The 16355-nt window shown below is 38.0% G+C and overlaps 1 protein-coding gene across 4 annotated transcripts in view; it reads right to left on the bottom strand.

Annotated features, from left to right (window-relative positions):
* The window catches only part of ARHGAP24 (Rho GTPase activating protein 24), a 625501-nt gene that overhangs the window by 156785 nt on the left and 452361 nt on the right, over nt 1-16355 (bottom strand). Inside the window, exon 1 of one of the 4 annotated variants that reach the window (XM_081130580.1) lies at nt 15695-15960. The exons of the other annotated variants lie outside the window; for them this stretch is intronic. The gene's annotated coding sequence lies outside the window, so the exon portion shown is untranslated. Of the gene's footprint in view, nt 1-15694; nt 15961-16355 lie in introns of those variants that run through there. 4 annotated transcript variants of the gene reach the window in all.

Here is a 16355-nt window from a genome sequence, read left to right as displayed (position 1 = left end):
TTTTTTCTCCTTTGTACTTTATTGATTATGACACTGTCTTCACAACTAATGTTACAAAATGATACTAAAAACATCAGCAAAATAATCTCCAGTAGCCTATGGTATCTCTTTTTCATTCTTCTCTATTACTTCAGTGGAATTTAGATAGCCTCTTGATGGATGTAAATTACATTATAAAGACTCACACAACTACTTCAGTAGACTCAAACAACCCTAAAAAGAGTAGATTATTTTTTTCTCCAAAGTTCCAAATTGGATGGTTTTATGTCTTCTCTATGATATACATTTAGATTGTTTCATTACACTGTTGGGCATGCCTTACCACCCTCAGCATGAGGAATACTGTTGCCTAAAGAGAGTGACAAGAGCTATATGGTAACTCTTCTTAGTTATTACTTCATACTGTTAAATAAATTACATTTCTTCTCAGGTGAAGCCTCAGTAAATTTCTTTCAAAATCCTCTTATTTATACCCCTATCATTTTGCTTTTCCTTTTTTGTCTTAAATGCACAAGACCATTTTATTTTTGTGACAGGAAACAGTCTAACTTCATTCCATCCCATATTTTATTTGAGATAAAAAGGAGCATATATAAACAGAGGATCATAATTTTAAAACTTGGAAGATTTGTTTGAAAATAGAATATGATGGAAAAGAGTTTGCCAGGTACCATAAACAGAACTAAAAGAAGAAGGCCTCTCCTATATTTTATTATTCTGTGGGAAATACAGCTTACAATCTCCAACTAATCCCATTTTCATTTATCCGGACTATGTTTTCCAAGTATAGTATAAACCCAGCCCCAGTATTTTAAAACTATGATTCCAAATCAAAGCATACATCTCTAAGAAGCAATTCTTTTAAGACCGAGGGACAAAAGACAAGCTCAACTTTGTTGCCTTAAGGATTCCTCATCACAAATACTTATTATCGATGAGCATCAGAATTACTGCAAGCAGTTTCTTGCAATATACATTTTAGAAGTATTTCATATTCAAATAAGTGTAGCAAACTTGTTATGTAGACAAAGTGAAAGCACATATATTCTGTGCTACTTCATGTCCATACAAGTAGAGGGTAGTGAATGGTGTGTGCTGCAACATTTATGACCTTCTGCTAACAAAAAATTTCATTCTTTAAAAATTTATTGGTGCTGTATAACTGGGAGCTAATTTTGCTTCTTTTATAGCTGTCAACTCTCTATTTATCTTACTGTCTCTAATTTACGGGACCAGGAAAAATATTCCTCCATTTCAATAAAAATGTCTTCCATACAGAAAAACAGTGAGATCTCTGTCTACTGTGACACTTTTGAGACTCATTAAATGACAGGGAGCTTAAAAAAAAGTCCAAATATTAGCTGATAGGTGCAATTTGTTGATGTACTTCAGTGGTTCATGACAATGAGGTTGACAGAGCTTTGAATTGTACTATTAAATCAACTTTATGACCTTAGATTTCAGAAACAGGAAATATGGAAGCTCTTTGAGATCAGATAGTTCCTAAGAAACTAAAACCAAATAGGGATGTGGTTGGGAGGAAAGACATATCAAAAGTGTTGCCTGAGTGAAGAGCATTTTGGAACATTATTCATAAATTGTCATAATACCCCTCAAAATACCATCAAGGTGTGTGCCAGAGTGTATGATTTATCCTTTAGTTGATTCTACCTACTTTCAAGGGGAAAACCACAACATTAATTTTAAAAAGAATCTGCCTCTGCAGATATAACCACTGGGGTGCTCCCACAGGTAAGTAAAGGCTGGCTCCGTGAAAGCTCATCCCTCTTAACTGTGCCAAATGTAAGAAGGAAATATGTATAATAAGTTTTGTATTTCTTATTTCCTTTTGATTGCTGTAGAACATTTTGTTTTTGACTCGGCTTTTTCCCCTCTGAAGAATACTGAGAGTCCAGCTGTCGCATTATGGGTTTTGTTTTACAAAATTTGGGTAAGGAGTAGGGAGCGCCGAGAGAATCAAGGAGAATAAACTGCTTGAAGTAAAAAGAGGGAATTGTAAAAGCAGGAAAAGGAAAAGGAGGGGCCAAAGGCTGAATTCCAGGAGAAAACCTTTTTGAGGGTTCAGACAGGCTTTGAGGACATTACAGAAATGAGAGAATTTCAGGAGATAGCACAGTAAGTCCAGAATTGAAATATACTCTACTACACTTATACATCACTGGACTTAAAAACATATTTACAATTATTGGGCGATGTTTTTCTAAAGCAGTCTATGCTATGATAAGGCCACGTGAGCCTGGGTTTTTATATAGGTAACGTGTACATGTGATACTCCATTTCCTTCCATGTCCATGATTTGAGAGTGGTCCTTTAGGACCAGCATATTCTGAATTCTCTTAATCCTGAGAACCATGTTTTATCTGAAATATCATTTTTATTATTGTAAAAATTATTACAACTTTAGATTTCTACTGGGGGTAGGGCATTAAATTTCCCCCAATCTTTGTATTTTTTAAATATAAAATTGCTTCAAGCTTATTTGAAAAAAGCTTGAATTGTTAAAAGGCAAAGTACAGTCTCCATTGTATCCACTCCCACTCTCAATTTTCTAATGTCATCCTCATTAACAGTTTTGTTGTATATTCCTGCTCTTTACATCTCCAATATTGAAAAAATAAATTTCAATACTATTTTTAGCTTCTTAAAACTCAAATCTGACCCTGCAACTGAACTAACAAGCACAATTCTTTCTATCAGATGGTTCTAGAGTTCCTTTAAAAGGTCAGCAAAGAACTTATATGCATATGTGCATAACCCATGGACTCAGACAATAATATGGTGAAGGCAGAGTAGAGGGGGTCACTGGAGGATAAAAAGGGGACATCTGTAATACTTTCAACAATAAAGGTAAATAAATAAAAAAGATCAGCAATGTGCAATCATACATATTGATAACCCTCATCTTTACTTGGGAAAGCCCCATTTTCCATCAAAACACTTGAAGTGTTTTTTGCCACCATGCTTATATTTTTATTAGTCAAGGTTGGCCTAAATGATGCTGCAGTAACAAACAATTCCATAAGAACATTTATTCCTGACTTACACTATTGTCTGTTGTGGGTTAGCTGAGGCCTCAGCTCATCATAGTCATTCAGGACCCCAATATGTGCTTCCACGATCCCAGAGCAGTAGGAAAGGTGCATGATGATCTGAACAGTGGAACCTAAAACTCCTACCTGGAAGTAAGGCACACCACTTCTGCTCATTTTTTATTGACCAAAGCAAGGTACATGGCAAGGACTAATTTCAAAAGAGGGGAGAAGTTAAATTCTATTATGTGACAGGAGAGCCAAGAGCTAAAAATCTTTGGCGAGCACAATATATGCATGACTCAGTATTTAGGGGGTCATCTCTCAAGTCCTAACCACTTTTGGTGGTAAGGAGCAATATTTTACATTATTGCCCTCTCTTTTCACCCTTGAATATGCCTTTCTGTTCTACATGAATATGTTATAGCAGTAGAATTTACAACACTGAACATAAGGTCATTATAAAAAAAATTTTATTAAGAAGACTTACATTCCAAAACTTAAGTTCCCAAATTCTCACAGATTCCCCAAATATGGATATTTAGTTCCAATTCTATCTGTATTTTTTTAGACAATTCGCTTTATACATTATCTCACAGAGTTTCTTCCTTCTTTAATTCCTTAGTTCTTTGTTGGGTTGGACACAATTTTGACCAGTATTGGACTTCTCAAAGCATGACATAAGCCTACTATTTGGTTCTTATAGATCTTAGTAATGATAAATGTTTACTGATCAGTGGTCAAATGCTGATATATTTATTTTTAGACTAGGTTTTCATTTTTTCCTCTCTAGTTCATGGAGAGCAAAATCATATGTGAAACAGTCACACTGAACTTGGCCAACAAGAAAAGGCTATGACTGTAGTGCCTGGAAGAATGCTTATTCTTTATTCCCTAGACCAGCATATTTCTCAGCAGAGACAAGAGCATACACTGTAGTCATGGAAAATCTAGGGAACTGGAGCTCTTGAAAATACCATTTATGCTACATCAAGCTTGAGCCTCCTCAGGCAATGTAAATCTTTCCCATATGTGATGACTGCTTGTTGCCCAGCTTCCAATTCTAAAAGAGACTCCATAAACATCCCAAATACTCCTTTTTAATTTCTACCAGGACTCTGCAGCTATCTTTATAATTACATTTGAAAAAACAGTTCTCTAATAAACCATAAGGAGAGATATTTCACTCTGGGAAAAGCAAAAATATAAAATCTGATATTTCAGTTATAAATTTAAACAATTTTTATATTTCAGAATAGATCTAAATTTCAAAAAAGTAAATTGCCTTTTAAATGATAGATAATAATATTAAAGACAGCCAAAACACAATCTATCTTGAATTCTGAATCGTATTCTAAGACTCTCAATGTTTTGGCCCAGGATATACTTATGGGGATCATTTTCACAACCTAAATCAAGATATATAGTGTGACAAAGAATGATTTGTGCTGCTACCTGGGGAGTAAGAGGCAGTCTCTAAGAGATGCAAAATGGCCAATGAATTGTCAAATTTCCTAAGGCATTTAGATGACTTAAAACAGCGCTTCTTAAAGTGTGGTCCGTGGACCACCTGTCTCATAATCACCTGGAGTTTTTGTTAAAATACGTATTCCAGGGCCCCATACTAGATTAACTGAATCAGAGACTGGGCAAAGACCCAGAAATCTGCATTTTAAGTTCTACAGGTGATTTTTGCACCTGCTAAAAAAAACCCACCTAAATCTACAGATTTACTGAAAGGACAGGAGAAAAAGAATATTTTAAATTAAAACATTGAAAGACAGCCCAGAAACTCAGGCAATGAAACAGTCTTACTTAGATCTTAAAGCAAGGTGATGTAAGAATCTTATCGTCTTGGAATAGCAAATGCTATACTGATGGTTTAATAAGACATCTTGAGGGAATTTAAAGTACTCTTAACATTTCAGCTTGGGCCCAGCTAATTTCCCCATCCCCCTAAGATCTTCCAGTAGTCGGCCATTAACATCAGAAGTTCAGAATGGACATGCTCCTGCGGAACATCTGGGCTTCTCTGATTACCAGTATCTTTAATTTGCTTCTTTCTACTACCATTTGACTCTCACTGCTAGTTCAGCCCTGCCACAGACTTTCTAGGATCAGATTTTGGGTTCTCCTACTCTAACCTGAGATCACTGTTTTTCTGGTGTGCCTTAGTTTCTATCTAGTATCTAATAGGCAGTTGCTCAATGAGACTGCATTCTGCTTTCCATTTCACTCTTAAGAAGAACCCTTTTCTGCAAACCAGCCAATCTGCTGGCCGATTCCCCTGGAAACCAAAGCCTGCTGGCCCTGCTTAGCGCACCTGTTCTTTGGTTGCCTACCATCTCGCTCCCTCTGGCTGGCTGAATCTCATTTGCCATATCATGGTACCCCTGATGACGTCTGCTTTCCCAAATTAAACCTCAGTGTTCTTAAACCTGTGGGATGCCATGCCTGACTTTTCAGAAAAGATTTTGTTTAGAGCGTTTGTTTGCATGGAGTGACAATTTCCCACCCCGCCCATGTACACAAGCCTGCTTCTGCATACCACCCCTCTGTCTACACTCTGGGTAGTAGGAAACTGGGCCACACCCAGTCAGTTGCCAAGTTTTGGCCAAGAAATTCCACAGATGTCCCAGAGGACCAGTGAAAATCTAAATAGGCCGTGAATTTGGAAAATTCTCACATCAGTATGTGGAGTAAAGAACTTCTCAGGACTTAGATCTTCATAGGAGAGTTATTGACAAGTCCAAATTTAGCCTTTGCTCTTTGAGTAAACTGTAAACCCCTCAGAAAGCCAGTAAGTGATTTTTTTTCTTTCTGTTTTTGATCTCTTTGGAGTCCATGGACACTGAACAGATGTTGCTTTTGGGGCAGCTTAGCTGTGCTTTAAGAACGTAGGTAAGGACCACTCATTACCAGCATGGGCTCATTTTATAAAGCACTTTAGCCAGGCAACAGTCCTTATGAGCAATTTACCAAAAGTTCAGCATTTTCTCTGTGTCACTTAAGATAAGTTCAGTAAGGAACAGAAAGACAGCATGTTTCTGGTCCTTAGAGATGAGAATTTGGACGAAATAGAAACTAAAACACAAAGCTCCATTAAGCCGTGGAAAGTAGAGATTCTCCTATAAGATTATTCTTTTCATTCCCTAATCCTCTCACCTCTATGCTCCAGGCTTAGACAAGTCAAATCCTACACTTTGTCTTTCTAACTTTGATATCCCTCCAGCTTCAAAGAAAAACAAGTACAGTTCAGACTTTTGATAAGATTATAAGCCATTATTTCTACACTAGCATTTTCCAGAGTAAAATAGATAGCTAAAAGCAATTGGTTTAAGTTAAAAAAAAATATGGCTTACATAGAAGGAAGGAATGAATATTGATCTACCAAATCCAGTGTATAAAATGTAACTTTCTTATTTTTTTAAATACTGTCAGGTGGGTAAAACTTAATCTTGGTTTAATCCAGGGCCTCCGCTTTCCTAGGAGCCATACAACATCTGGATCTCCAAGGTGCCATGTCTTGGGTGGAGAAAGTGGGAAATTGGTCCATAGTCATCCTAGTCCACACACACGGCACCTCTGAGATGCTAACTTCCCCACCCTTGTCTGCTCTTGGACACAAGCCCACAGGCCCAGGGACTAAGTGCTCCTTGCTCTGACTCCGACCTTGTCCAGGTTTGGCTCTCACTGTGCCTTCTCCTTCTCCCCTTGGCTGCATGTAGAGCATGGGGATAGGTGGGGGGCTGTTTTGGACATGTCTGCCTGGATACCCATTTCTAATGACTTGGCACCACACAGAGCTGAGCTAAAAAATGATTCTGAGTTTTGTATCCTCCATGCACTTCACGCAGGAAGTGATTCACAGATTCCTATGCTCTTAGATCTTCCCAGTCTGATCCAATTTTTCAGTTCTGTCTCCCACGTGCAGCTCAAGGAGTGGTGCCAAGGGTGGCAGGACATGGAGCCCTTACTCAGAACCTCAGCATTCTGCAAGCACTTAAGGTCACCTCGTTCCCTCTGATTCTTCCCTCCGGTCCCACTGCCTTGAGAGTCGTCTGCTCTTAGCAATATGAGAAAGACACCTGCTTTATTTGGTTGTTGGCGTTGTTGTAATTTAAACTTTGGATTCTGAGGCTTAATGAAGTTAGCCTTTCAAAACACAAAAGCTATTTCAAACAAGAAATCCAAACACTTTTTTTCTGAGTTATCCCTTTTCTGAGGCAGCATTCGTCATAAAATAAATGAGATTTGAGCAAATGCAAGGAACAGACAGTGCTGACATTCAAGAAATATTTTGAGATGTTTACTCATGGTTTAAGTTTCTGTCTTGTGGAAGGGCTGCTGAAATTCTGACAGATGTGCGGTAGCTAAGATAAACAAAGTTTGATAAAACACTCGAGTGCTCATCAGCTTCATTAGGAAATAAAATATATGTAGAGCAAAAACCTGAAGCATCTTACCAAGTGGGAATAAAAGCAAGCTTTTGTTCTTTGCCTGTGTGTTTTTACTTTCCAACGACTAACCAGGTAGTTAGTTTGAAAAGCTGGCCCATCCTTTAACAGTATTCTTGAGTGAGAGCACCTCACAGAGGATTTATATCCATTTGTAACAATAAGACTAGAGAAATATCGGGCCCCCTAATTGGGCATCCATGTGTCAGGCACTGTGTTAAGCACTGACCATACAAACATGTAAGACAAATTCCTTGTCCTTACAGTGTAGCTGAGCTAGGAAAGTGGGCGATTAAGTGAGACATTATCATGCAAAGCAGTGGGAGCCCTGGGAGAGTGCCCTGGGAGCAGAGGAGAGGGGAGGAGTAGCAGAGAGCATCCCCGAGGAGGTAATGACTTCCCAAGGACAAGACCCAGGAAGAGCAGTCTAAGCTGAAAAATCCCCTGCATGTGGCAAACACAAAGGGCAGGCTGCGGAGAAACGCTGGAGCCAAGTGTTTACCTGAGAATGTGGCAGAGATGGTGACAAACCCGAGGGGAGAAAGGAAAACGTTCCCTCTTATCAAGTGAGTTATCCCGAGACATTTCCCACAATGTCTGTGTCTGTGTGTTCATAAGGAATATAATATTTCATATTACAAAACTGCCACAAAGCAATGTCAATACTTTTTGAAATGTGAAAGTATGTCTCTGGTGCAGAAATTTACTTTAATTCAAAGAACACTGTGGAGCTTTGGGGTTGCACTTCGGGGATGATTCATACACATTTCGCTATTTTATTTGTGATGTGTGTCACTCTTTCCAATTTCAAGAGCTGAAGAAGTTGAGTTAAGCAAACAGTGCTTGAAAGGCTCTCTCTACTCAAAAGCAGGTCCGATGAATGAAAAAGAGGGTGGATCTCTAACATACACACTGGATTCCAATTATGGAGGGAGAAGGAAAGAGGAGACTCAGGTTTGTTTCTATTGTAATCGTGAGATTATTCAACGCAATTACTATTCCAACAAGCTGCTGGGATTGTCTTAAGGCAGATGCTCGCAGAGAGGAAACATGTTCTACATGTTCTAGATTTGCTCTATGATGGTTGATAAGTCACTTAGCTTACTTCAGACTGTTTGAATCACTGAGAATATAAGGGGCTTAACTGCAATATCTTTAAAATCCCATCCAACTCCTCTATTATCATGATTTATGCAACTTCCATTTATAATTAATTATGAGTTGATTAAGGAAATGAAATAAGCCACAGAATCCTTTGATGCTAAGAAAGAACCTAAGTTCTGCAACACAAATACTTGGCAGTCTCTGGGAAAAGCATTAGAGCCGACACTAACAACAGCTTTCAAAAAAATCATATTAGATACTAGGGCAAATAGACAGTTTATATACTCAAAGTAACAGGCACCTATTGATTTGGAAAAACTAAATTAACCTATTACTCCAGGATCAAATTATAGTGAAATAATATTCCTGGCATACATCTGAAAACCCTTACTCATTACTTTGGAGTATTCCCACTTAAATTTGACTATGTCACAGCATTCTTAAATTCAAAGAAAAAGAAAGTCTGCAAATGAGGCAGAGAGCCTGTTGTCAAAAACCCAGTATTGATTCCTAGCCACTCCAGTTGTTTGCTTTGAGACTATACAGCTGAGTCATAAAGAATACAGAGAAAATCCATAGAAACATCAAGTAAAAATGTATTTATTTGCATCAGCTATTTGCAGTTATTTAAAAAGAAAAAATGCTTTGTTTTACTCTTCTTGCTCCCCTTTCTTAAAAGAAAAAAAAAATAAGGGATAAGAGATGCCTTTGTCTCAAAATGAAATAAAACTCCCACTTGCCTTTGTTTACCACACTTGCAATTGAGCCAAGGTCATTGGTATTATCTGGGTTTAACTTCAGTGTAGAGGTCTTCAAAAAACACATTGAACTAGTAGAGAACAAGCCAGTTTGCTTAAGATTAATTGGATTCCATTTTTTTTTTAGAATGTTTAATATAAATCTAATAAGATGTGGTTTTTTGAGAACTAAGTGAAGGAATGCATTAGAAGTGCACAGACTATGGCTGGCACATATAAGGGTTTGATGCCTGTTAGCCATTTCTGGTACCCTGGTTTTACAGAAGAAAATCAAAGCTTAGAATTATTATCTAATTTGCGTAGGATGATAACATGTAAAATGTGCCTGACCTGGGCCTCAAATCCTAAAATTCAATTCCATAGCCCTTGCTCTTAACCATCTACTAAAGACTCATTGAATTTTTGAGAGAAAAAAATAATATCTCTATATATCCTTTAAAATGCCAGCCGTGTGGAAGATGGATTAGAGTGACAAAGGACTGGAGAGAAGGTCAGTGAAGAGCCAGGGGGTTAACAAGAGATTCTTAACTTCTGAGCAAGGTGGTGGTCATCGGGATGGGGGGAAAAAAGCTAGGAATATATTTTGTAAAATTCTGTAATAACTGTCATCTGGTGAACAGGATATGAGGAAAAAGATAAAGATGCAGGGCTGGTTTGAGTGCACAAACGATGTGGAGTTTGAAGGCAAGAACACCTGAGAGCATCGCACAGGGGCTCTGGCTGCAGGGCAAGGGTGTGAGGGGTGCCGTGAAGTCTGGGCCCAAACCCAGGCCAGTTCCCCGCCAAGCTGGAGGCCCTGATGCGAACGCTGCGCATCCAGAGGGAGGGGGCCTTCATCACAACGCGAACAAAGAGCGGACTGGAAGAGGGCCGGCTCACCACATCTCCAGACTGGGCCTCGAGTGGAAACCATGGGACTGGATGCAGTCCTCTAAGGAAGAAAGTACAGAGGGGAAATGCACAAACACAGCCACCCAGAACGAGGAGGTGGGAAGAGGCCAGGGCCCGCTAAGAGAGTGAGGGAAAAGGGCGGAGCCACAGGCTAGTAAAAGATCCCCAATGTCAAAGGACAAGAGGAGCATGACAGTAAACAGCGTAAATAACGGAAGGAGCCACGGTGAGCGCGGGGACAAAGAGCTGTTGGATTTAACAGTTCACTCGGCCATCAGTAACAACCCCCGAGAGGTCATTTCAGTACTGCGGTAGAAGTAAATGCCAAAAGGCAAAGGGTTATAGAGTGAGAGGGAGGGGAGGGGACAGAGACAGAAAAATACACATTTTTCTTGGCATCAGAAAGAGAGAGCTTGGTTAAGAAAGTTGAGTGTCCGTTTGTAGAGTAGCAGAGGCTGGCACGTTGGTTGTGCACTGAGGAAAAGCGAAGGTGCAAGTAAGAGAACACAATTTCTGAAGCAAGTCCTAGTCTCATCTTCATAAATATTTTGTTTAAAAGTTCCATAAACACCAGTGGCCCAGGAAATGCTTTAGCAAGTACTCATTAATGAAATGACAGCTATTTTAAGTGTTCCCATAGCTGTCATATATTTATCACCCCTTGTGTAATAAAGACTCTGGCATGGAATCCCGAGTTCTTCCTTTAGCATGAGAACCTTTCCGTTCCCTGGGGATTTTTCAGAGAATAGGGTACATGGTTGACCTCTTACTCAGACAGAAGGAAACTGTGCTTTCACCTCTTGCCCCTGAGTAAATTTGTCACCCAGTCATTACTTCTTCTGGGTGGATTTAGGCATTAGACTTAAAGCCGGGAGCCTAGCGTCTAGACGAGTAATATTTCTGGACTTAGTTTCCCTACTCTGTGAAAAGACGGGTTTGCCCTTGAGAATTTCTGAGTCATTACAGCTCTAAAATAATCAAATGAGCAAAAATCATATGTAAATGCTTCTCCTTCTGTTCATGACAGAATACAACGAAACACTGCAGGTTCTACTATGTACAGTATAGCCGTAGAATAGACTATTCTGCAGCTGTAAATTTTTCCCGAAGTGTTCTGAATGATATAGAAAAAGTTCCCAGTAAAATGTTAAATGAAAAAAGGTAGAATCCAAGTATGCAATATTAAGCTAATTTTATAAAAACAAGATAAAACAATAATTGACACATGATGTACACAGTCACAGAAAGAAATCTAACAATAGGAGTGAATCCACTATAGTGTGGAATTGGTGACAATTTATTTTCCTCTTATATTGTTACTCTTCATAATCATGGTTGGTAAATCCCTTATGGGTAAGGTAGGGTGTTTTACTCCCAAGGTTTGCAGGAAAGTTGTCCAATTCCAATGTATTCAGTTCTACTCATAATGTTTTCAAGTGTGGGGATGGAAGACACACAAAAGCTGTCCTCCCTGTGGTAATAGCACATGCTACAGAGAAGTATTGAAGAGGACACCCTTGGTATTAAACTTATTCAAAATAACGTGGGAAGGTAAAGCAAAAGGGAATTTTTCCTTAAGATTGTTTTCTTTTTTTTAGTTTGGAAAGATATCAGTAATTACCTAGAACTCTATAACTTATATAATCTTTAAAAATTACTCTGTAATAATTTAAGTTCACCAAAATCATATTTTGCATATAAAATTGTCTTAGACTCAACCACATTTGTTTGTTCTTCCAATTTTTTCTTATTTTTACCAACAAAATAGTAAAAATAAATAATGTCAATAAAATAAAATAATGGCGGTACCTGCTTGTAGCAAATGTATTATAAATTCCTTAACACTTTCAGCAAGATATAACAAATAAAAGGGTATGGAAAAAAAGGCTGACACTTTCATGTCCTCCAACTCTACTTTTTAAATTATTACTGATGCAGGTACTAGATTTTTTTCTTCATAGCAATTTACAATTCTAAATTGCTGTTTGCTAATAGCAACTTAATTTATTAAGTGACATTGCTCAATGAAATGTTCATGTTTTAGCATGACCCAGAAGTAAACTAAATAAAAAATATTTTAATAATAAATACAAAGTATAAAACACATAATTTTAGTATCATTTTGTTTGTTAATGCCCTTTGAATTTAAGGATTAGAAGTTATATGAATTCAACAAAAGTTTATTGCATGACTGAGATGCATAAAAAGAACCTTGGTCTTTAATCACATCACCTCTTAAATTGTCCAAAATACCAATTCAGTACATTAAACAAAGGCATTTCATATATAAGGACAGACCTGAGTCAGTTTGAGAATATTATCTGAGAGGCTATAACTGAAAATGCACTAAATGTGAATTTTTATGAGAACAAAGCAATTATCTTTCCCTGTTCAACACCTTCAGAAATATCGATAACTTCTCTCACCTGTTCACAGCCTACAGCATTCAACTTGACAGCACCTTGGAAACCATAAATCCTGCTCATTGAATTCTGGTTCATGAGTGGGTAGGTTCTGAGCTTTGCATGAATTCTTGCAAGGTTGTGTTAAGAAGGACCCTTATAAGGCATATCAGTGGACACTAACATGCCTTAATTTATTTCAGTGGTTTCTTCCTTTTCCAGTTTTGAAAAGCATTTCATAAATAGCAATGTGTATTCAAAATGGCACTGAGTTTTCAGGAGGTTTACGTTTAGGCCTGTGGTAGTACAGTTCTCATTATAAAATACATGTTCCTTCATATGTCAAATTTCTAATTAGGTATGCATGTGAAAATTAAATTTTGATTAAACTGAAAGACTCAGTCAAGTAAAGCAAAATTTTATTGCATTGTCTCAATATATATATTTTTAATTCTAAGAAGCTGTGTTTTAATTGGAACAACATTTTATTTTAAAATAACTCTTATTGTCTCTTATTCCATTTAACAGAAAGAGCAGGGAGCAAAAATAAGTGAAATCTCTAGCTTTGAGATAATGCTTCCAAACATGTGTGGACCCTAAATTCATTGTTGCAGACAAAAAACAGTCCCTAATTCATTATTTAAAACAGAAAGAGCTGCCATATGCACCACAAGATGCTTTAATACCCAGAAATAATTTCTACAATGACTATGTAAAATGTGTATTTAAAAAATAACTTAAGTTGAAGGGACCTCTAACACAAAAGGCCTCACAACATATTTCTGAAGCTGTATGATCAAGTAATTGGCAATGGATCTAATTAAATTAAAGCTGGAATTTAGAATTATCCTGGGCTCACTTTATGGGTTCATGTATTTGTCTAATATATCCAGGTTTTTTTCTTGTGTAGAAGGGGATTAATAAATGTGACTTTCAGCATTATCAAGATCATTGAGTAATCAGTGCGTATGTTTTGAAATGCATAACATAAAATATAATGAATATAATGAAATTTATATGGTGCAACTAAGCTCAATGCATACAGTTTATAAAATTGCTTTATAATATTTTCAGTTTAAAAGAAGTTACTTACAAGTAAGGACACCATTAAAGAAATCAAGATATCATCGAGAAAATTAGCCTTGCATTATTTTTTTCCCTAAAGCATAATCTCCGTACAGAAGAATAACACAGATTACAGGAAAAATATTTTCCTCTTTCTCTTTCCTACAAAGCATTATTAGGTGAATTCCCAGCCATATATGCATGTGAACAGCACATGCGTGAATGGGATTAAAATAAATACTTAGTCCTTGATTAACATTAAGCCTTCCCCTTGGGATTTGATTAGTCACCGATTCCTTGACGTATACCTCCAGTAACTTTATAAAAAGGAGAAACAGGACTTTCTGTATTGCATGCAGCAATGCTTTGCTTCTCCCAAAGCCACGTCCATGGCAACTTCTACTACAGAACACAACTAAGAACTTGGACATGAACCAAAAGTCTCCTGAGCACCTAAAATAGATGTCACTGTGTCTACACACTTTGGTACATGCATTTTTCTCATAAGAGAATCTCTTGGGTCTTTGGATAATGATATTGCCTCTCATTTTACCTATAATTTTTTATAAACATTTTTTCTGGTTTTCTCGTTGCACAGCACAAAAGAAATAATAATTATAAAGGGGTGATTGAGGTTGAAAGGAGTTGTTAGAGGAATGCAAACTGTCCACACCAATAAAAAACAACAACGAAGCCACACTTTCATATGAAGGGTGGACACAGGAGAAAAAAATTCCTCTAAACGTAATACAAAAATTTTGAAAAGCACAGTTATGTGATCTTTTGACTTAAGAAGTAATAGCCTTATACACCACAGAATAGGCCCCCAAAGTACATTACATTATAGAATAGTTCTACAACATGTATCCACAAGGAGAATGCTGAGTAATTCCAAAAACATTAAGTTAAATTTAGTTTCCTCTAGAGAGAGATCAAAATGTAGAGTGGATCTCAGAAAGTTAGCTATCCCCAAATAGCCAAAATCTTTCTAAAACTTTTGGATTTTTAGCTGTAAACTTGTAAGCTTTCACTTTTTGCAAAGTCCACATATGTAGAAGTCCCTAACTGTCTCTATTATTTGTCTATTGACCAGCAGCCAATATTACGTATCAGCTATCCAGCCCTCTGGGAAAAGAGTGATACCTCGGATGGCGGGGGTACAGGGTCCCTTCTGCCCACTGCACTGCCACTTTGGGTATTTCCCCTTTTGCTCTGAGAGCCCCTCCACAGTTCAGTGATTTGATGCCTTATTGCAAATGTCACTCTTCTTAGGAATGCTGTTCCCTTAAAGTGGATGAACTTAAGATAAATTTCATTTGAAAAAGACAAAAGCAGGCTTACCAATTTTTAAAAAAATAAATAGGAATAAAAGGGAGGAAGGCTTAAAGTGAACAATTAAATATAGAAGCAAACTAGAAGTAAAAGTCCAATTCAAAAATGCATGTTTCCCAGGTCGGATCCGCAAAGCTAAGACAGGGTCAGTTAGCCTCCACCGAGTCCGTTAAAGCGCCTGGGTGTCCCTGCGCCGTCCTCTCACCCGCTTGGCTCTACATTGGCTCTATACTTCAGCTCAAGATGCATTAAGCTACCCTTCCCCCTTAGTCGGGAACATTCTGTACATTCTGTAACGTTCAAGCATCTCCCTCTCTGTCCCACACAAACAATAACCATAAAAACCTCCCATGACAAGAAGCAACAGAAGAACAAACCTCAACTCGGCTTTAAGATAAAATAACAACAAAGATCCTTTGGCTCCTGAAAAAAAAACATAACAAGATGAAATAAAATCCTAGCAGCTTCAAATATCAACAGCCACAAGCCACTGCAGCTCACAAAGCGAAGGTCTTTAAAGAGGCTGCTTTCTCGCAGGACAGAGGGAGGTGGAGGTGAGGGGTCCAGTGCCCACGGCAGACGTGTGCCCGGGAGCCACGAGCCCTGACGGAGAGTCCAGCGAGAAGAAACAGTACCTTATAAGTCACTGGTCTTGTCTACTCACAGCTGTTCCCAGTGCCGACTCTTGTTTAACTGTCTACTGCCTTCAGTTTAAAGTTTATTCTCTTGGCAAAAAAGTACAGAGCTTGTCTGGAAAATGCTGTCTGCACATAAATCATTCCTTCCCAGGCGGTGGGAGCTGCACTCGGCCTCCTGGGCGAGGGGGTGCAAACTCTTCCTGTAGCTAATTTCCCTCCTGCTTTCCTTCGGGCTTACTCAGTACCCTCCTAGGCCAGGTCTTGAAGAAAGAGACAGAGAGGGAGAAAAAAACTGCTAGGGAATATACCTTAAGTAGTGTAGTATTTGAGCACTTAGAAAAAGACCAAAAAAAAAAAAAAAAAGAGAGAGAAACACAGAAAGTACATCAGAGTCTTCCATATGATTTAGTCCAAATGACTTTATTTTATAGATAAGGAAACTGATGTCCAGAGAAAATATAATTTGTACAAGGTTGCTCACATAGCTAATTAGTGCCACAGCTAACAACAGAGACCAGGTTTCACAACACCCAATTCGATGCTCTTTCCACTACACCAGTGTACCTGAGGGGAAATGGTTTACCTTTTCCCTCTGTATCCTTGTATAACACCCAAATGAATTGGCAGGGAGCAGGAACGCAATTATAATATAAGAACC

Source organism: Miniopterus schreibersii (assembly GCF_964146895.1).
Source record: "Miniopterus schreibersii genome assembly, chromosome: 1".
NCBI lineage: Eukaryota > Metazoa > Chordata > Mammalia > Chiroptera > Miniopteridae > Miniopterus > Miniopterus schreibersii.
Note: the sequence above shows the minus strand (reverse complement) of the source record. Positions and strands in the feature narration are given on the sequence as shown.